The following is a 20,250-nucleotide window of genomic DNA, read 5'->3' as shown; positions in this document are numbered from 1 at the left end:
GGCCAGATAGTCTTTCTTGGGATGCAAAGTGCATCTGCAGGAACTGGGACCTTTCTTCTGAACCCTGAAATGACCAGTTGAGCAATGTGTGCTTTGGAGATAGCATCTGTTGGTTTGTCCTTAAGGCATAGGCTTTAGGAGGGAGTGTAGGTTCTCTCTCTCTCTCTCTCTCTGGCTCATGCCTACAGTTCAAATCCCAGGAAAAGTACTTGCTTTCAAAGGGGTATTATGATAAGTCACTTACTTGGTATCCCTGGCACGAAGATTCTGTTCTCATGAAAGAACATGCACCAGGACAGGCATGACAGGAGTCAGGAAGGGCCAAGTGTGTCCCAGTGTGTCATGCAGCAAACACAAGTGCATTCAGCTTGGCACGATCTTTCCCATGAAGGCCCTCATTTCTGTTCTACAGAGACTTTGGGATTTACGTAACATTTCTTTCCCTGTGGTCTTTACAATGAGAATATAAGGGAGAAAGGAAGTAGAAGCTGAGCCATGTAACAGAGTTGGCAGCAGGTCCAGAGTCACGGGACCGACTAGGAGTATACATCCAAATGGATTAGGGGAGCAGGCTGTGACTGAGCTGCAAGGAGGAAGTGAAGCCTCTGACCTGGGGAAACTGACAGGATCCTCTGGTTCCACTTAATGACTGGGGAGAGATACAGCTCTGGGTGGCCTAGAGCAGATGGGAACAGATAATGAGCTAGATCCTGACTCATGAGGTAAACAGCTGGACACAGTGAAGCAGTGACAGTCTGCCAGAACTCTGCCCTTCTGCCTGAAGGAAACTCCTTGATTTGGGGGTAGGTTGGAGAAAGCTTCCTTCCTGGGATACACAGAACGCTAAGGGCAGGAGTGGGAAACCTGGGGCCTTCTAGGCCTTTTGACTGAGTCCAAGTTTGACAGAACAAGTCCTTTTTTTATGAAGGGGATTTGTTCTGTGAAGTTTGGATTCAGTTACAGGGCCACATTTGAGGACCTAGAAGGTGACATGGGGCCTTCGAGGCCAGAGACTAAAGGAGTAAAAGTGGAAGACATTTGAAAGATATTAGAAGATATTTCTATTGGCTTTTTTTTTTAACCTTTTCTACTCTAATAAAATGTTTTTACTTATTGGCTGTTATTTGGGTTTCTGTTAGCACATTCATAAGTAAATATCTCTAGACTCTAACTGACTCATTTCATTCAGTGTCAGACTGCATAGGGTTCACAGTCAACTGAGGCATATGATTTATCAGAAATTTCCTTTTTTCTCCCAATAAATCCAGATCTCTGACAGTGCACTTCAGTGATTTTTAGAGATAATCGCTGTAGGTATAAGTCAGACATTTTGAGGATCATTCAATCCCACAATGAAACTGGTTTAGTTACAATGATATCAAAAAAAGAATGCAGTGAAAAATGAAAGCCAATGTCAAGAACTGACAGATTATTGATGCAAAAACAAAACAAACAACAAAAAGCCAACAAAAAGCCACACCTTACCTTAATCAGTCCTCAGAAAACAATCAGAAACTTTCAGAGGGACCTGGCAGCTAGTAAGATTGTTCTTGATTCCTGTACAGTGTTGCGCAGCTTTCTTGAATTTGGAAAAGCATCTAGAAGACAAGTGAAAAAAATGAGCTACCAACCACTTCTATGAAGAACAAAACATTTAGAGGGGAGGAGGTAAGATGGCAGAGGGAGATGAAACATTGTCTAACTCACACATAAGTCATCAGTGAAATAACCAGGGTGGCTATCCAAGACCAAAGAGAAGCTAGCATTTTAAGAGGATCTGCAGAACCTCTTAATGGGATACATAGTGACTGAGTTTATCATCAGTCTACTGAAACTCAACCACACGCAAGCCAACAGGCCTGAACCTGGGTCAGTAACTTGAAAAGCAGTGAACAGTCTCCAGATCACAGCACTTTGTGAACACTGAAAACTTGAAAACCCCTTCAGACTGAGCTGTGAAAACAGCAAAAGGAAATCAAAGCACATATGCTCAAGCCAGAGGTGAGCACATCCTAACACTAAGACAAAGTTCAAAATCACGAAAGAGGCTAGAAATGAGCAAACAAAAAAGAGTCTGACCATAAAGGTCTGCTTTGGTGACAGGGAAACTTAAGGCAACTTGAAAACCACTATAAGAAAAGCTTTTTAAAAAATGCAGATTGGACACAAACCCAAAAAGAATTCCTAGAAGAGTCAAAGAAAGGGGCTTAAAAAAATGATTGGCAGGAAAAACAAAGAACAGTAGGGGGAAATGCGGAAAGAGACAAGAGCTACACAAGAAAGATGTGAAAAGTGAATCAATAGCTTTGTGAAAGAGGTGCCAGGATTTCTAGGTGATGCAGTGGGTACAGCACTAGGCCTGCAGTCAGGAAGACCTGAGTTCACATTTGGTCTCAGACACTTAGCAGTCGTGTGACACTGGGCAAGTCATGTAACACCTCTTTGCCTCAGTTCCTTATCTTTAAAATGGGAACCCAGCTGGGGAAGGAAAGGGCAAACTATTCCAGCATCTTTGCCAAGGAAACTCTGTGGACATGCGAAGTTGGACAGGACTGAACAACAATAAAACAGGTGCAAAATCTTACTGCAGAAAATTACTTCTTAAACATTGTAATTGATCAAATGGAAGCTAATGACTCTGTGAGACATCAAGTAATAATCAAGTCAAAAGATCCACACTTCCCTCTCCCCCAAGAAAATCTAAAACGTCTCATAGGAAAAACAACTGACCTGGAAAATAAATCAAGGAGAGAAAATTTAAGAATCATTGGAATGTCTAAAAGCAGTGAACAAAAACAGAGCTTAGATAACATTTCAAGAACATATAAAAGAAAACTGCCCAGATAGCTTTGAACAGGAGGACATAGTAGAAATTGAAAGAATATACTGGTCATCTCCTGAAAGAAACTATAAAGTGAAAACTCCTAGGAATAGTATAAAGTTCAGAACTCCATTGTAAGGAGAAAATACAAGTAAGTAACAGAAGGGTATACTTAGAGTTAAAATAAGGGACTGGAGGAGAATCTTCAACTGAAGTAAAAAAAAAAACATGAATGGCAATCATGATCTTAGACAAAACAAAAGGAAAAAATTGTCCCCATTAAAGGAGGAAAACTACATTTTGCTAAATATATAGATAATGAATGAATATTAACGCTGAACATATATGCACCAAATGGTCTAGCATCTAAATTTTAGTCAGGAAGACAGTAGGAAATAGACACTAAAACTGTAATAGTAGAGGACCTCAATTTACTGCTCTCAGACTTAGGTAAATGTAACCATAAAATAAATAATGTAGCTGACTAGAATTTTAGAACTTAGATATCATAGACCTTTGGAAAATACTGAATGAATAGAAAGAAGTATGGCTATTTCTTAGTTGTGCATGGCACCTTCACAAAAATTGACAATTTGTATTATGGTATGAAAGCCTCACAAATAAAGAAAGTCAGAAGTACTAAATATATCTTTTTTCTGACTGTAATGAAAGTTCTAATTAGCAAAGTACCTATGAAGCACAGATTAAAATTAATTGGTTAAAATTTTAAAAATTACGAAACAGTGATTGAAAGTTAAACAACTTAATCCTAAGGAATGGGTGAGTCAAAGAACAAATGACAGAAATAACCAGTAAATTCATAAAAGACAATTACAGCAATTACAACAGTAAGATACTATGCTAAAATTTGTGAGATGCAGCCAAAGCAGTATTAAGGAGAAAATTTATATTTCTAAATACAAATCAATACAAGAGAGAAAGGGTAGATCAATGAATTGAGCATGCAACAACAAAAAATGCCTAGAATACCAACAAGTTAAAAACCCCTCTATTAAACACTGAAATAGAAGCACTGAAAATCAAAAGAGAGATGAACAAAATAGAAAATTATTTTTAATTTTTAAAAAATAAAACCAGTAAAACTAGGAGCTCATTTTTTTTAAGAAGAAAAAAAAACCCAGATAAGCCAGTGGTTAACTTAAAATTTTTCTAAAGAAGAAAATAAAATTAAAAATTGCCAGTATCAAAATTAAAAAGTCAAATTTACAACAAATGAAGGGGAAACAAAAGCAATTCTTAGGACCTATTTTGCCCATCTATATTCCAAGAAAACTGATGATCCAAATGAAGTGGATAAATGTTTATAAAAATATAAATTGTCCAGATTAGCAGAAGAGGAAATTGAATACTTAAAAGAATTCTATTTTAGAAAAAGAAATTGAACAAGCCATAAATGTACTTCCTAAGTGGAGAAAAATCCCCAAGACCAGATGAATTTACAAGTGAATTCTAAGAAATATTTAGAGAATAATTAATTCGGATGATATGTAAACTTTTTAAAAATAGGGGAAGGGGGTGGAATCAAGATGACTGATTAAGGGCAGTCATCAGCAGAACTTTCCTAACATTCCTCTCTAAGCAACTTTAAGAGAGCATCTCAGGTCAAATTTTGGAGGAGCACAGCCAGTAAAAGGTCAGGTTGAGACATTTTTCTGGCCTTAGAAAACTTAAGAGGTTTGTAGGAGAGGTCTGTGACATTGGGGTGGAGTCCTGTTCAGAATTGAAATTGCAAGGGCCACAGTAGCAGCTTTGGGAGCTTTCATTCCAGAATCAGTGAGTTGGACAACTGGTCAGAAGGAGATTACAGAGAACCCTTTGTGGGTGTTGGGTTTGTCTGGTTTGGTAATTCTGTTGCTCATACACAGTTCTGTGTTGCAGCCCCATGGTAGATAGGATCTCTAGTGGTTGATCACAAGGCAGCAGGGGCCCTAGTTGCTGTTCCAAGGCAGAGGAACACTAGTGCTCGTGGCTACAGGGGATCAGGGGCTCTTCCAGAGTACAGACCAGGAGAGCAATGCCCATACCTCTCTCCTAGGATCATACCATTTTGGAAGTACCAGATCCCCAGAACTAGCTTTTAAAAGAGCAGTAGGAAAAAACCTGAAGCTTGGGACAGTGCCTCTCTTACCTTAACCCAGGTGAGTAGAGTGCAACTTTAATATACAGTTCAAATTCAAGAAATGGGCTAAGAAAATGAGCAAAGACCGGAAAAAGAATTCAGTTGTAAAAAACTACTATGGTGTCTGGGAAGACCAAGACATAAACTCAGAAGACGACAACAGTGTGAAAACAGCTACCAAAAAACCTCAAAGAGAAATGCTAATTGGACCCCAAGCCAACAAGAATTCCTGGAAGAGTTAAAGAAAGAGATAAGAGTGGTAGAAGAAAATTGGGAAAAGGAATGAGAGTGATGCAAGGAAATTATGAAAAGAGAATTAATAGCTTGGTAAAAGAGGCACCGAAGAAAATAGCATTAAAAAAAAAAATTGACCAAATGTGAAAAAGGCACAAAAATCCACTAAAGAGAAGAGCTTCTTGAAAAACAGAATTGGCCAAATGGAAAAAGATATACAAACATTCAATGAAGAAAAGAATTCTCTAAGAAATAGAATTGGTCAAATGGAAAAAGAGGTACAAAAGCTCGTTGAAGAAAATGATTCCTTAAAAATTAGAATCAGGTATTTGGAAGCTATTGACTCTATGAAACATTAAGAAATAATAAAATGGGGGTGGCTAAGTAGCTCAGTGAATAGAGCACTGGCCCTGGAGTCAGGAGGACCTGAGTTCAAATCTGGCCTCAGACACTTAACACTTACTAGCTGTGTGACCTTGGGCAAGTCACCTAACCCCAAGTGCCCTGCCTTTCCCCCTCCAAAAAGCAAAAAAAAAAAAAAAAAAAAAGAATAAAGTCAAAAGAATGAAAAATAGAAGAGAAATGTGAAATATCTCTTTGGAAAAGCAACTGACCTAGAAAATATAGATCAAAGAAAGATAATTTAAGAATTATTGGGCTACCTGAAAGCTATGATAAAAACAAAACAGCCTAGATATTATATTTCAAGATATTAAATTGGAAAGAATTTACTAGTCACTTCCTGAAAAAGATCCCAATGTAAAAACTCCCAGGAATATTATAGCGAAATTCCAGAGCTCCCAGGTCAAAGTGAAATTTCTTCAAGCAGCCAGAAAGAAACACTTCAAATATTGATAGACCCACAGTCAGAATCAAACAAGATTTAGTGGCTTCCATGTTTCAAGATTCAGAGGGCTTGGAATATGATATTGCAGAAGGCAAAGGAACTAGGCATACAATGAAGAACAACCTGCCCAGCAAAGCTAAATTATAATGTTTCAGGGGGAAAAAATGGATATTTAGTGAAATAGAGGACTTCCAAATATTGCTGACGGAAAGACCAGTGCTGAATAGAAAATCTGACATCCAAACACAAGACTCAAGAGAAACATAAAAAGGGAAACATGAAAGAGTTAATCATCAGAGACTAAATAAAGTTGAACTGTTTACATTCTCATAGGGGAAGGTGATATATACATACGTGTGTGTGTGTGTGTGTAACTTCTAAGAGCTTTATCATTATTAGAACAGCTAAAAGGAGTTTCCATAGACAGAGGGCGTGGCTATGAACTGACTGTGTTGGGATGATGTCCCCCCAAAAATGAAGGGGTGACAGAAGCACTTACTTGGAGAAGAAAGAAGGGAGAGGTAGAATGGGTAATATATTCTCACCTAAAAGAGGCACACAGGAAAGAGATTTTACTGTGGAGGTGAAAATGAGGTGGGGGGGAGTAGTGGGCAATGCACGAGCCTCGTTCTCATTAGGATTGCTTCCGAGGTAAGAGTGCATATACACTCACTGTTTTCTATAGAAATGTAACTGAACATATAGGGAAATAACAGGGCAATGGGGATAAGGGTAAAGGATGAAGGGATGGTAGATAAGAGGGAGGGCGGTTTAAGGGAGGCAGTGGTTAGAAAGCAAAATACACTTTTTGAGGAGGAAAGAGATAAAAAGAGAGGGGAGGAGAGAAAGAAATGTGAAACAGATACAGAGTTATTGTAACTGTGATTTTAAATGAGATGAGCTCACCCATTAAACAAAATGTATTAGGAACCAGAATCCCACAATATGTTGTTTACAAGAGTCATACTTGAAACAGAACGCAGTTAAAATAAAGGGCTGGAGCCCTTTTACGTCAGGTTTTGCAGATAAAGGCCTTATTTCTCAAATATGTACTGAATGTAGAACTGAGTCAAATTTATAAAAATAAGAGCCATTTCCCAATAGATAAATGGTCAAGGTATATAAACAGGCAGTTTTAAGAAGAAATCAAAACTGTATAGAGCCATATGAAAAAATGCTCTAAATTACGATTAGAGAAATTCAAATGGAAACAAGTGTGAGGTACCTCCCCACACCTATCAGAAATGACATGCTGGAGGAGATGAGGGGAAAGTAGGTATACTAATGAACTTCTGGTAGAACAGTGAAGTGGTGCAATCATTCTGGAGAACAATTTGGAACTGTATCCAAAGGGCTATAAAACTGTGAATACCCTTTGACCCAGTAATGACCAGGAACAGGTCTGTACCCCAAAGAGAGCAGAAAAAAAGGAAAAGGATGGCTATGTACAGAATATTTGTAGCAACTCTCTTGTGGTGGCAAAGACTTGGAAATCAAGAGAATGCATTTTGTGAGAGAAAGCAAAGAGTTAAGTTTTCACAGAACTGCTAAAAATTACTGAAGTAAAAACTACTGATTTGTGAGAAATAGTAAGGAGTTAAGTTTCCATAGAATTGCTAGACATTATTAAGATAAAGGGAGTTAGCAGATATCTGGTGGACCTGACCAATCAGAAGGCAGACAGAGGCCTTGAGGGACCTTCATACCTGGATAAGGGCTATGATGAAGGGAGGGGGTCATGTGAAGTGTGGGGAAAATTGAAACCCTGAAGAGAATGGACCAAAACTTCTTCTGCAGGAAGGTTTCCTTGCTAACTAACAGTATACAGCTTTTTTAAAATTTGGAACTCCTTCCAATAAAAGGGCCAAGTCTGCTTCTGACCAGACTTCCTCTGAACTTCTCTGTAAACTTCCTTTGATATCCAAATTTTGGTATCAATTGTGTTTCTATTTTATCATTTTGTACTATTTATCTAGTTTCTCGCATTATCAGTTGGGGAGTGGCTGAACAAGTGGCTTATGATTGATAGAGTGCTGGTATTAGGTGGTTCAGTAGATAGAATGGTGGGTTCTGGAGTCAGGAAGATTCTTCTTGAGTTCAAATCTGGCCTCAGACACTAGTTGTGTGACCTTGGGAAAGTCACTTAGCCTGTTTGTCTCAGTTTCCTCGTTTGTAAAATGGGCCGGAAAAGGAAATGGCAAACAGCTCCAGTATCTTTGGCAAGAAAACCACAAATGCTGTCACGAGTCGAACACAACTGGAAAAAAAAATGACTCAACAACAACACAATTGTGCTATAAGAAATGACAAGGGGATTGGGAAAAAGTAGTTTCAGAAAGATATGGCAGGACTACATGATCTGATGCAAAGTAAAGTTAGAAGAACCGAGAGACCATTGTGCACAGTAACAGTGATGTTGTAATGACGATCAAGACAATTCCAAAAGACTCATGATGAAAAAATGCTACTCACCTCCAGAGAATGGATGGCCTCTGAGTGGAAATTGAAATATTATTTTCTAGCTTTTTTGGGAAATATGGCTAATGTTTTGTTTTGCATGATTTTACATGTGTGATTGATTTGTATAATATGTTATAATAGGTACAATATGTTATACAATGTATTTTGCATGGTTTTACATGTATAATTGATATCTTATTGCTTGCCTTTTCAGTGGGTGTGTGAGGGAGGGAGAGGATTTGGAACCCAAGATTTAAAAGGAAAAGAATTCTAAAAAAAAATAATAAATTAAGATGTCTTAAAACTATAATAAATTTCACATTAAAAATAGCTAAAAAGTTGTCTTACCAGATTCCTTCTGTGACACAGATATCTTCTTGATGCCTAAACCATGGACAATCAAATAGAGAAAGAAAGCTATAGAACAGTTTCCATAATGAACATTGATACAAAGTTTTTAAATAAAATACTACTAAAGAGATTACAACAGTATATCACAAAGATCATAACAGTATGACCAAAATGGATTTCTATCAGAATTGCAGGGCTAATTCTGTATTAGAGAAAGTATAAGCATACTTTTCTATATTAAAAACAAAAATTGTGTGATTATTTCAGTAGATGCTGAAAAAGCTTTGATAAGGTGTTCTACCCAGTCAGGTTTTTTGTAAACAAACTTAACACTAGAAAGCACAGGAATAAATGTTGCTTTCCTTAAAATGATGAGTATTATCTATCTGTTATTGCACCAAGGGTGTCTAGACTTGTATGTAAATCGGATTTAAGTGAGACAGAGCTGTGGGAAGTCATCAGCTTCACTCTCTTCCAGAGTCATTGACTTCCCGTGGTAAGACGAAAGGCAACATGACTGGGGGTGGCCCAAGACACAGTGGATGATCTTGTCCTTTTTAAATTGCCTCTTTCCCAGGCCTCAGTTTGTCTGTGGCAATGCCCATTTAATGGCCAAGGGCTAGGTAGAAGTTGAGACAAAGGATGGCATGATTGACCACAACAAAAATATCACTCTGGGAGGGGAAGACCTTTGGAGGTTTTGGCAGGAACAGAAGACAGTTGCTATTGACACTCTTTGTAAGCCATTGAAACCTAACCATGAGCCATAGAGGCCTGGGCTGGGGGTCATTATTGCTCATTCAGGGAAAGCCAGAGGGGTTTGGGTTTAAAGGTGGAGTCAGGGAGCTCAATTAGAAACATGAAAGACTGTTCCAGAGAATCTTTGGACTCCTTTAAATCCACTTTTTATTGTTTATTTTTAAAGCCTGTTTTTTTCTGAGCTATATTTCAAGAAATCATAAATGAAAACTGCACAGTACAAAATGTAAATTTTCTCAGCTTTTAGAAAAAATTCTGGCCCTTAGATCCCAAAATATCTTTACAAAATATAAACAACCCAAACTTACTCCCATGAACAGAACACCCACATGTGAGGATATGGCGCCCCAAGTGGAGAGAAGACCACATGTGTTGAGGGGCTATAGTTGTGTGTGGCTGCAAGCGTGGCAGAACAGACATCTCTAGCCTCATTTTCCCCCACAATTCTTCAAGCGAAACTTTTGTATGGGTCAGAAGATCACTCACCCAAAATGACTCAAAGACTTCTCAAAGTAGAAGCAAAAACTTTATTACTATCTTTCTCGAGAAAGGGTGTCCCCAAATCCAACAAGAAAATCAGAAGGGAGGAGATCACTTACAGAAGGCAAAAGCTAGATTCTAAAGCCCTAACATGGGAATTCCACACCTTACCACATTGGTTGGTAAGGTAAGCCCACAGTCTTCTTATTAATGCCAGCCAATCGGCGCAAAGCCCTCTCTATTCATTAACCTAATTATTACTGAGGCTCTAATTTTGTTAGATAACATACATAATACATGAGGTCCACTATGCAAGCGCAATAACAACCTCAGAATACTGAACCCCCTTCAGTCCAACCTAGATGTGTTCTTATCTGGGCCTGAGTGTCCCAAGGCCGCTGTCGACTTTCTGATTGGTCAAATCCACCTGCTGCTGCCAGCTCCTTTTATTCTACATTATTTCATGTTTAGTATTATCTAGGAGTTCTCTGGGAACCAGGAACCTAACTTCTTCCCAAGGCTACTGCCTGGTACTTTTTATCGGCAGTCTTGTTTCAGCAATTCTTGCAGTTCTATAGAAACTTAACCCTTTGCTCCCTCTCACACTACCATTCCTTTCCCCAAACTAAAAACACCTCTAATTTGGTCTCAATAGTTAATCCGGTCAATTGTATTAATACTCAATAGCTCTTACATAACCTTGAAATACACAGTGACCTACATATATATATATGGGGAAAGGATACTGAACTTAGTTACAAAATATAAGGAAGTAATAAGAATGTATATAGGATGTTCAGAATGGGGAAACTTCACTGCAAGTTATCCCTCTTTCATTTTTGTCAGGTCCTTTTTTTCAGAGCTAGTTCTGGGTTTTGTAAACCCTCAGTTCTTCCAAGGTGGCATGAACCAAGAAGTGTGATCACCACTCTCCTGGACTGTGCTCTGATCTGTGAGTGACCATAAGGGCCCTTCTCCACCCTGACCCATGACCAGGGCTCTTGTACCCCAGATGTGGATAATAATGGCACATACATCCCATAGTCAAATAAATTGACTATGTCTGTTGGAGCTCTGCTTGAAGATGTCCACTGCAGGGGAACCCACCACCACTTTAGTATCTTTAAACAAGATACTAAAGTATTTATCTAAAACCAAGAACAAGTATTTGTAATGGGCATATAAGCTAGAAGCCTTTTCAGTGAAATCAGATATATAGCAAGGATATCCATTATCCTCATTAGTATTCAGTGTTGTGCTAGAAATGCTAGCAATAGCAATAAGACAAGGAAAGGAAAATCAGTATAGTCCATGAGGAACCAAAACGATCACTTTTTTTTTTTTTTGCTTTTTGGAGGGGGGAAGGTAGGGCAGTTGGGGTTAAGTCACTTGCCCAAGGTCACATGGCTAGTTTTTTGTGTTAAGTGTCTTAGGCCACATTTGTACTCAGGTCTTCCTGACTCCAGGGCTGGTGCTCTATTCACTGTGCCACCTAGCCACCCCCCAAACTATCACTTTTTACAGATGGTATGATTTACTTACAAAACTCTACAGAGAATCAACTAAAAAACTAATACAATTAACAGCTTCAGCAAGTGATATTATTACCTAAATTAGTTTACTTATTCATTGACATTACCAAAGCATTACTTTATGGAATTAAAAAAGCCAACAAAATTCTGGATGTACAAAAGGTCAAGAATATCAAGGGGATCAATGGAAAAAAAGATGGTAAGAAAGGGGACCGTGCAGTACTTGTCCTCAAACTTTGCTACAAACCTATAATCACTGAACAAAGAAACAGATTGGTCAGTGGAATAGATTTAAGTACATTATATACTGAAGGAAATGAGCAGCAATAGCCTAGTGTTTGATAAACCCAGAGATCATCCTAGCTATTGGAGCAAGAACCCATTGACAAAAATGATTGCGGGAAAATGGGAAGTAGTCTTGCTGAAACTAGACATAGACTGCTAACTCATACTGAATGCCAAAATAAGCTCAAAGTGTTGTATGTATGATTTTTGCATAAAGGGTAGTATAAATAAGTGAGCGGACTGTGGAAGAAATTATTTGTTAGGTAATGGACAGGGAAGTTTCCATGAAGAAAAATGGATAATTTTATTTACTTAATAAAAAATTTTTTAAAAATTAAAAAGTTTTTGCATATACAAAACCAATACAACTACAATTAAAAGGAAAAAAAGTGCTCCAAGCTCTGAGGTACTACCTCATAGTCATTTATTTTAGCTAAAATTATATAAAAAGGAGAATGACCAGTGCTTGAAGAGATGTGTGAAAAGAGGTATACTAATGTATCATTGGAGCTGTGAACTAGTTCCAGACAGCTTTTGACCCAGCATTACCAATACGAGGTCTATCCTCCAAAGAAAGCAAAGAAAGAAGAAAAGGAGTAATATGTACAAAAATGTTTATGGTAGCTAACTTTTCTATAATGGCAAGTTGAGGGGATGCCCATCAGCTGGGGAATAGCTATCAAGTTGTGGTATGTGATTGTGATGAAATCTAAATGTACTATAAGAAGTAGTGAAGGTGCAAAGGAAGACTGACATGAACTGATATAAAATGAAATGAGTAGAATTAGGAGAACATAGTATGCAGTAACAGCAGTATTGGAAAGATAATCAACATGAAAGACAGTCCTTCTGATCAACACACTGACCTACCTTGACTTACTGGGTTCATGATAAAAAATGTTTTCCATCTTCAGATAGAGCTAACTGATGGACTCAGAGTGCAGATGGAAGCATATTTTTTTCTTTATTTTTTCTTGCCTTTTAAAAAAAATATGGCTACTATGGTCATTTGTTTCATGAGACTATTAACACAAAAAAGGACAAAACATTTGTTATGAGTAAGATAATACCCAAACTGGAGTGTCAGAGCCTGAAAAATGTAATTTTTCTTCGTGAAAATTACTTTTATTCATAACTATATTAAAACTATTGTCTGAAAGTTTCCAGATGATGTCATAAAATCTAGCAAAATGTAAAACTATAAAACATCTACTCAAAAGTCGTTTGTGGATATTTTACCTGTATTTGACCTGGAATTCTTGAACTCTGATGAAATTGAGGTAGAATTGTTCTAAAACTATAGAAATTCCCAAATGCAGGTAGAATACTCTACCATGACTTTATACTGAGCCATACCCAGTGAAAAGTTAAACAATTTACCCAAGAAATGCAGATATATTTTCTTCAGTATCTTGAGAACAACTCCTCTGTTTTAAATCTCACTGGAAACCTTTGGGTTTTAATCAAGGCTAGAGTTGGGAAGTTGGTATACACAATGTCCAGTAGTTTCATGATAAAGAATGAATGTGTATATGTAAAAAATTTGGAAACTCAATGCTAAATGAGTGGTTGACAAAAAAAGGGTATGACGCATGTTTAAGAGTTCTTTTTTACAGATATGAAAAGTTGTAATGTTTATTTTATTGGCTGATGTGTTTTATAGTCTCTCTTTTATGACTAGAGAAGGAATTGTAATTAGCATATCAAAACATCTGGATAAGCTTTGCTAGTCTCTGTTTACTTTGCAGTTAAATTGTTTTTTAAAAAGTTTTCTCTTATGTTGATAAATGTTTCTCTTAAAAATGTTAAACTGTAGAATGAGCCCTCATCCTTCTGGTTCCTTGTAATTTGATAGTAACTCTAAGAACCATTATTAATATTCTCACTAGACACCAGGTCAACTTGGCATTTAAAACCTGAGGAGGCTGCCTTTCAGTACTTATTTAATAATATACTGCTCTTCTTTATGCATTTCATGGTCTGAGTTCTTCAGCCCTTTAAGCTGTCCTTCTGTATTCCTCCCATTCATGGTGAAACTCAGAAAAAAATCTGCCTTGAATCCTGGCTTCTCCTTCTCACCCCTTTGCAGTCTGCCTTCCAGCCTCATCACTCAGGTTACTGTTCACTCTTCAAAATTACAAGCAGCCTTTTATTGGTCAAACCTGATGGCCATTTCTCAATCCTCAGACTTGACTTGTACAGCCGCAGTATTTGACACTGAGGACCCTTATCTCCTGGATATTCGCTCATTTGGAGGTTTACTTGACATTTTCTAGTCCTTAAATTCTTGATCCTTCCTGTTTGATTTGATTGAGCCTTTTTCATCTCCTCTGTTCTATCTTCATCCGTGTTACTTCCTATTACTGTGTTTCTAATCCAGCATGACCTCTTTTTATCTCTTTGCATTCTCATTTGGTGACCTCAGCAGCTCCCATGGATTTAATTGTCATCTATATACATATCTGCTACATGTATATAATTAGCCCTTGTTTTTCTCTAGAGCTCCAACAGCTCTATATGTCTGTTCGATATTTTGAATTGGTTCACTGCTAGACACTTAAAACTCAGCACAATCTCTCTGTTAAGTGATTGCAGGCTCATACCTGGAACACCATCTGACATGGAAAACAGTTTCTCGAATATATAACCGGGCAGTTGGTTGAAGGACAGCATGGGATAATTTTTTTTTTTGGAGGGGGGAAGGCAAGGCAATTGGGGCTAAGTGATTTGCCCAGGGTCACAGCTGGTAAGTGTCAAGTGTCTGTAGTCGGATTTGAACTCAGGGCTGATGCTCTCTATTCGCTGTGCCACCTAGCTGCTCCCATGGGGGAATTTAGTGATGGGAAGGGTTTGATTATAATTGACATACATTTCAGAGTGATGTTTGTGGTAATAAAGGCATTGCTTCTGATTCCCAAGTTAAGCAGTGGAATGATGTGTGACAGACCTAGAATACTTCAGGGAGACTGTCAGGGAGCAACAGCAAGATTGTAGAGAAAAGTATTGCTTAATTCTGTGGTTGGCAGACCTGAGTCGTGCTTTGTGTTCCATTTGGTCTAGTGACAAAACTTCTCCTGAAGAGGAGATGGGGAAATGGACAGTTTGTCCCTATTTGTGGAGGTGGGGAGTGAGTAGTGTAGATTAAAAATGCTCTTAGGTGCCAGTGATGTGGCATCTTTTAATTTTTGATACAAGGGAGGGGAAGGAGAGAGATTTGGAAATGAAGTTGATGGAAAAACAAAAGAAAATAAATAACCCATTAATAAAAAACCTACCCCAGAACTTTAGGTTCTCATCCTGCAATAAATAAGCACAGTTAAACAAATCATGCACACATCGGTGATGTCACTTAAATTGATCTGGGTGATGTTTCGCTTTCTTGCGTCTAAGCTTTCTGCAGTGTTAATGATATTTCTTGACCCCTCTAACTGTCTTCAAGGCTTTAATGACCTATTGTTACATATTAATGTATGCTAAAGCATTTTATATACACAGGTACTTTAGAGATGCAGTGAGATAATAAACTGAAGATGTTAACTGTATCCATCTTGTGGTTGAGAATCAGATGAGATGATATATGTAAAGTGACTATATCCATGGCAGCTATTATGTAAAGTGTTTTATTAGTAGGAGGGAATTTTGCACGTTTCTCTTTGTGTCATTCTGAACCAGTTGTGAAGAAAGGACGCATAAGGGAAGTGGGCAACTTTCATTCACTCTTGATCCCCCTGATCCTTGTCAGGGAAAGGAGAGGACAGTGCTTCCATGATTTGAGTTGACCCTTAGGTATTTCCTGAAATGCAGTCTGGCATTTTTTGAAAGAAATTGTACAGTCTTTAATTTTAATTTTTTGAATTTTATTTCTCAGGTGCCAAGCTCCCTGTTATCTGGGCTTGTTCCTGCTTTCAACAGATCCTGAGTAAAGGTACAGCCTAGCACAGGGAATGGGTAAAGGATAGAGCCTTAGCATAATATTCTTACCTGAAGGTGGGAGTTTTTTTTAAAGCTACTGCAAGGGACTATTTGTTAGGTAATTTAAAATATGGACAAAAAACATTTCTTCCCTATGATATTTTTCCTCAGTGAATCATTTGAAGTTTTCAGTAGTGAGCTTAAAAGAAAATTGAACTTTTGTGACTTTAAACATGCTTTTGAGTATTGTAATCTGACTCCATTTCTTACTGATATTTGCCAATTTGTACTAGTTGCCTAAATTGTTTTTAAATGATCAACTTCAGAAGATGAGAAAGTGAATTGATAATGGTAAAAGTTTTGATTTTTAAACAGTCATCTATAGGTAAAAAGTCTACTAGGTAAATAGGTGAAGATTCTTGGAAAATAGATAATAGTAAATATCCCTCTTTCATGACATTTGTCATGAAATGACATCAAATTCATTCGTCATTTTAAAAATTCTAAATTTGTAAATCTAAAGAACGAGCACTTTAATGAAACAGAACAAAGAGTAGTGAATATGAAATCACTTCTCTGTTTCACACAACTTGCTTTAAATGTGTGTGTGTGTGTGTGTACACACACACACGCATAACTAGCCTGTGACTTTGTGCTGTCCTGCTTGTCCTTTTCATTCTGAACTTCTCATTTCATGTACATTAAAAAAAATAGTTGTGACTTATCTTTTGGCCTTAGGATTTTTAGTTCCACTCTTTTTGTTCACTCTTCATTCTCATTGTGGAAAAAACACAACTCTTATAACGAATAAACATACTTAAGCAAATCCTGCACACGTTGGTGATGTCTGACAATGGCTTTCTCTTATTCGACACTGACAGTCTATCACTTCTGTCTCAAGATGTGTGTTTGTGTGACACACTCCCTGGGTCTTTTGTAGTCCTGGTCAGTTGCATTGATGAGGACTCTTAAGTCTTTCAAAGTCATTTCTCTTTATAAAGATGTGCTGTTTTATAAATTGTTCTAGTTTTGCTCACTTCATTCTGTATCATTTCATATAAGTTCTCCCATGTTTTTCTCAAATTATCTGTTACCATTTCTTAGGACATATTAATATGCCATTCCATTTACACTCTATAATTCTTCCCAGCCATTCACAAATCAACGATCACTCCCTTTAGTTTCCAATTCTTTGCTACAACCAAAGGAGTTGCTATAAATATTTTGTATGTAGAGGATCTTCTGTCAGATTCTATCTCAGGGGTGGGGATCCTGCGACCTTGAGACCACATGTGGCCCTCTAGGTCCTGGAGTAGCCTTTTGACTGAGTCCAAGTTTTACGGAACAAAAATCCTTTTATTAAGGGGATTTGTTCTGGAAAGTTTGGATTCAGTCAAAAGGCCTCACTTGAGGACCTAGAAGACCACATGTGGCCTCCAGGCTGCAGGTTCAGCACGCCTGTGTCCTCATACCCCTAAGACTTAGGGTATAAGCCTAGTAGTCAGTATTGCCGGGTCATAGAATACACACAACTTAGTGAGTTTGGGAGTTCTCATTCTGTTTGATATCCAGAGTGGCTCCCCCAGGACACACCTCTACCACCAGTTCATTAGTAATAGTATCTTCCCAAATCCACTCCAACAATTACAATTTTCTTTCTCATCTTTGCTAATCTGATAAGGGTTGAATCTCAGAATTGATTTAATTAGCATTTTTATTAGTAATTACTTAGGGAACATTTTTATCATAAAGCTCTTCACAATCTAAATTTCATCTTTTATGCCTTTTTATGTCCTTTGACCACTATTGTGGAATAGTTCTTGTTATATATTTTTTAAAAATTCTCTGTATGTCTTGGATATTAATCCTTTATCAGAGAAACTTACTGCAAAGATTTTTTCTTCGAGTAACTGTTACATTTTAGCAGCATTGTTTGTGCAGAAGCAGTTCAATTTCATGTAATCAGACTTGCCCATTTTATCTCTTGGTATAATTTTTTCTCAGGGAACTCCCTGCCCCTCCTTTTGTATGATAAGACCTTTTCTGTCTGTTTAGAGCTCTTTTTGGCATACGATGTTGGTCTAAATGGCTTTTCTCCAGACTGCTTTATGCTTTTCCCAGCAGTTTTTGTTGGAATGGGCAGGGGAGAGATCTTGTTCCCTGGGTGTCATCTCTCTCATTAGAACATCAGTTCTTTGAGAGCAGGAACTGGCTTACTTTCCACCCCCAGCACATAGTAAATGCTCAGTGTATGCTTTATTATTTCATTCATTTCATCTCGGCCAGTTTCCTGTGAAAGGACTCTACCCTAAGGTCAGACTTTTAGGGACATTACAGATAACCTACCTAAACTCATTCCTCAGTGATTAACAAACTTCCATACCTTTCTCATCCTGGTGATTCTGTATCCTCTGTGATGAACAGTCAAATTTGTTCTCCATCCCTTATTCCCATGTCTTTCCACCTAACACATTGTTCCCTGCCCCCCAAAACCCCTGTACTAAAACTATCTACCCCTTCCAATGTGCTCCCTGGAATGCTTGCTTCATAGGTCATGAACTAGATTTCATTTTAATTGTTTTCTTTCTCACTCTTTTCATCTTCTGGCCCTTTTTAAGACGTGATACTGTCCTGGTGACAGTTTCCTGGCCACTCTTTTCAACTCTGGTTGCCCTTTTACTCCTTCTCTTCAATTCACTGCTCAGGGATAGGGAGTTGGATTCCTCCTTGTTCCCCATTGCTACTTCCATTCTCTCATTATGCCACTATCACTGGATAACCTCTCCTCCTTTGAGGTTCACTCAACCTATATGTCCCAGCCAATCGAAATTCTATTGTACACTGCCTGCTGACCTTCAGGATACGCCCCTTATTTCCCCAGTGAGTTCAGTGTTGGATTGCTGAAAAGAGCTGGAGAAAATCATGAACCCAGGCTGACCGGGTCCACTACAAATTTCTGTTAATATCCCCTCAAATGGGCTCTCACTGTGGCAAGGCAAACCGTTAACACCTCCTGTATCCACTCACTACAGTGTCTTTTCCAAACCTTTTGATCCTTCCCCAAGCTTCTCATAGCTCCTCATACTCTCTTAGTTGAGAATCTTCTCTCATATTTTACTGAAAAAACCTGAAGCTCTTCACATAGAGCTTCCTCTTCCTCATCTCATATCATTCAGATGCCTTTTGCCCCCATCTCTTCCTCCACCCTTGTCTCACATAATGAAGTGGCCCGTCTCCTGGTCACAGCCAACTCCTCCATGTGCACAAGTGATTCCAGTCCATCCTGTATTGTCCTGCAGACTGTCCCATCCCACCATCTCAATTCTGACTTATCTTCAATCACTCCCCGTCTACTGGACGATTCCCTACTGCCTATGGACATTACCTTCTGCTGCCCAAGGTGGGGAGGGGGGTTTCCAGGAAAATTTTGGAGCAAAAGAGAGGCAAGTAGTCACCCCTTAATACACCTAGGAAGTGCTGCATGGTGTTCATCTGTTAAGCATCTCATCAGCATGCTTATGTGCCAGGAAAGACAAAACCAAAATTTAACTTCTAAAGTTTATGTTATTTTAAAGGGAAACTACATATGTATGGAGAAGTAAATTCAAAACATTTTTAGTACAAATCTAAAGAGGCAGCATGAATGTGTTTGTTTAGTGCAGTGTTAGCTTCCTAGTTAGGAAGACCTGAGTTTGCCGCCTGTCCCTGAGAGATACTGACTGTGTGACCTTGGGCAAGTCACTGAAAAAGGAAATGTTGCTGGAAATCCTCCAAGGCTATATTGTAGGCTCTGAGATTTAGAGATGAGACCTCAGAAGCTATCTAGTCCAATGCCCTTATTTTACAGTTGAGGAAACTGAGGCTCAGAGTTGAGAAATGAATTATCCAAGGTTGTACAGGTATTAATTTGCAGAGACAGTTCCTCTGAGTTAGAATCAAGATTATAACTGTCCCTGTCATGTTATTTGCCTATATTCAGCCATAAATTTATTATTAAAGGCATGTTAGAAACTAAGATTGATATCTCTAGGGTACCAGAAGGAGCTAGCTCTATTTACATTCCATTGGATACCAGGGAAGGTTTATTTTGTGAAAAGTTTAAGATTGGTTGAAACTTCATAACTTTTCCTTTATTTGTTATTTTTAAAAATCTGTTTCTGGATTTGGTGGCTACAAAAACTCTTAGAAAACACCAAAAAGATACTGTACTTACTTTACAGGAGGGGTGGTGGGAAGTGAGAGAAATGGAGAAACACTGTTTGGATTCTTGTAGATAGACTGTTGTTTGGTACAGTTTCCTATTGAAGAAATCACATATTTGTTCCAAAATGAAAAGATAAAGTCACTGGTATAGGGTGGGGGGAAGGTGCTAACAACTGGAGCGGTCAGGATCAAATTCCTGTAGGGTTATTGTTTTTTGATTATGTAC

At 38.1% G+C, this 20,250-nt stretch overlaps 1 protein-coding gene across 2 annotated transcripts in view; it reads left to right on the top strand.

Annotated features, from left to right (window-relative positions):
- GIGYF2 (GRB10 interacting GYF protein 2) overlaps positions 1 to 20,250 on the top strand; it is a 170,969-nt gene that overhangs the window by 24,533 nt on the left and 126,186 nt on the right. The window contains exon 2 of one of the 2 annotated variants that reach the window (XM_069103229.1): positions 15,778 to 15,834. The exons of the other annotated variant lie outside the window; for it this stretch is intronic. The gene's annotated coding sequence lies outside the window, so the exon portion shown is untranslated. The remainder of the gene's footprint in view (positions 1 to 15,777; positions 15,835 to 20,250) is intronic. 2 annotated transcript variants of the gene reach the window in all.

The sequence above is a fragment of the Petaurus breviceps genome, unplaced genomic scaffold (genome assembly GCF_028583685.1).
Source record: "Petaurus breviceps papuanus isolate PSGF00001 unplaced genomic scaffold, PetGlider_PUasm1.0 567, whole genome shotgun sequence".
In the NCBI taxonomy this organism is placed as follows: Eukaryota; Metazoa; Chordata; class Mammalia; order Diprotodontia; family Petauridae; genus Petaurus; species Petaurus breviceps.
Note: the sequence above shows the minus strand (reverse complement) of the source record. Positions and strands in the feature narration are given on the sequence as shown.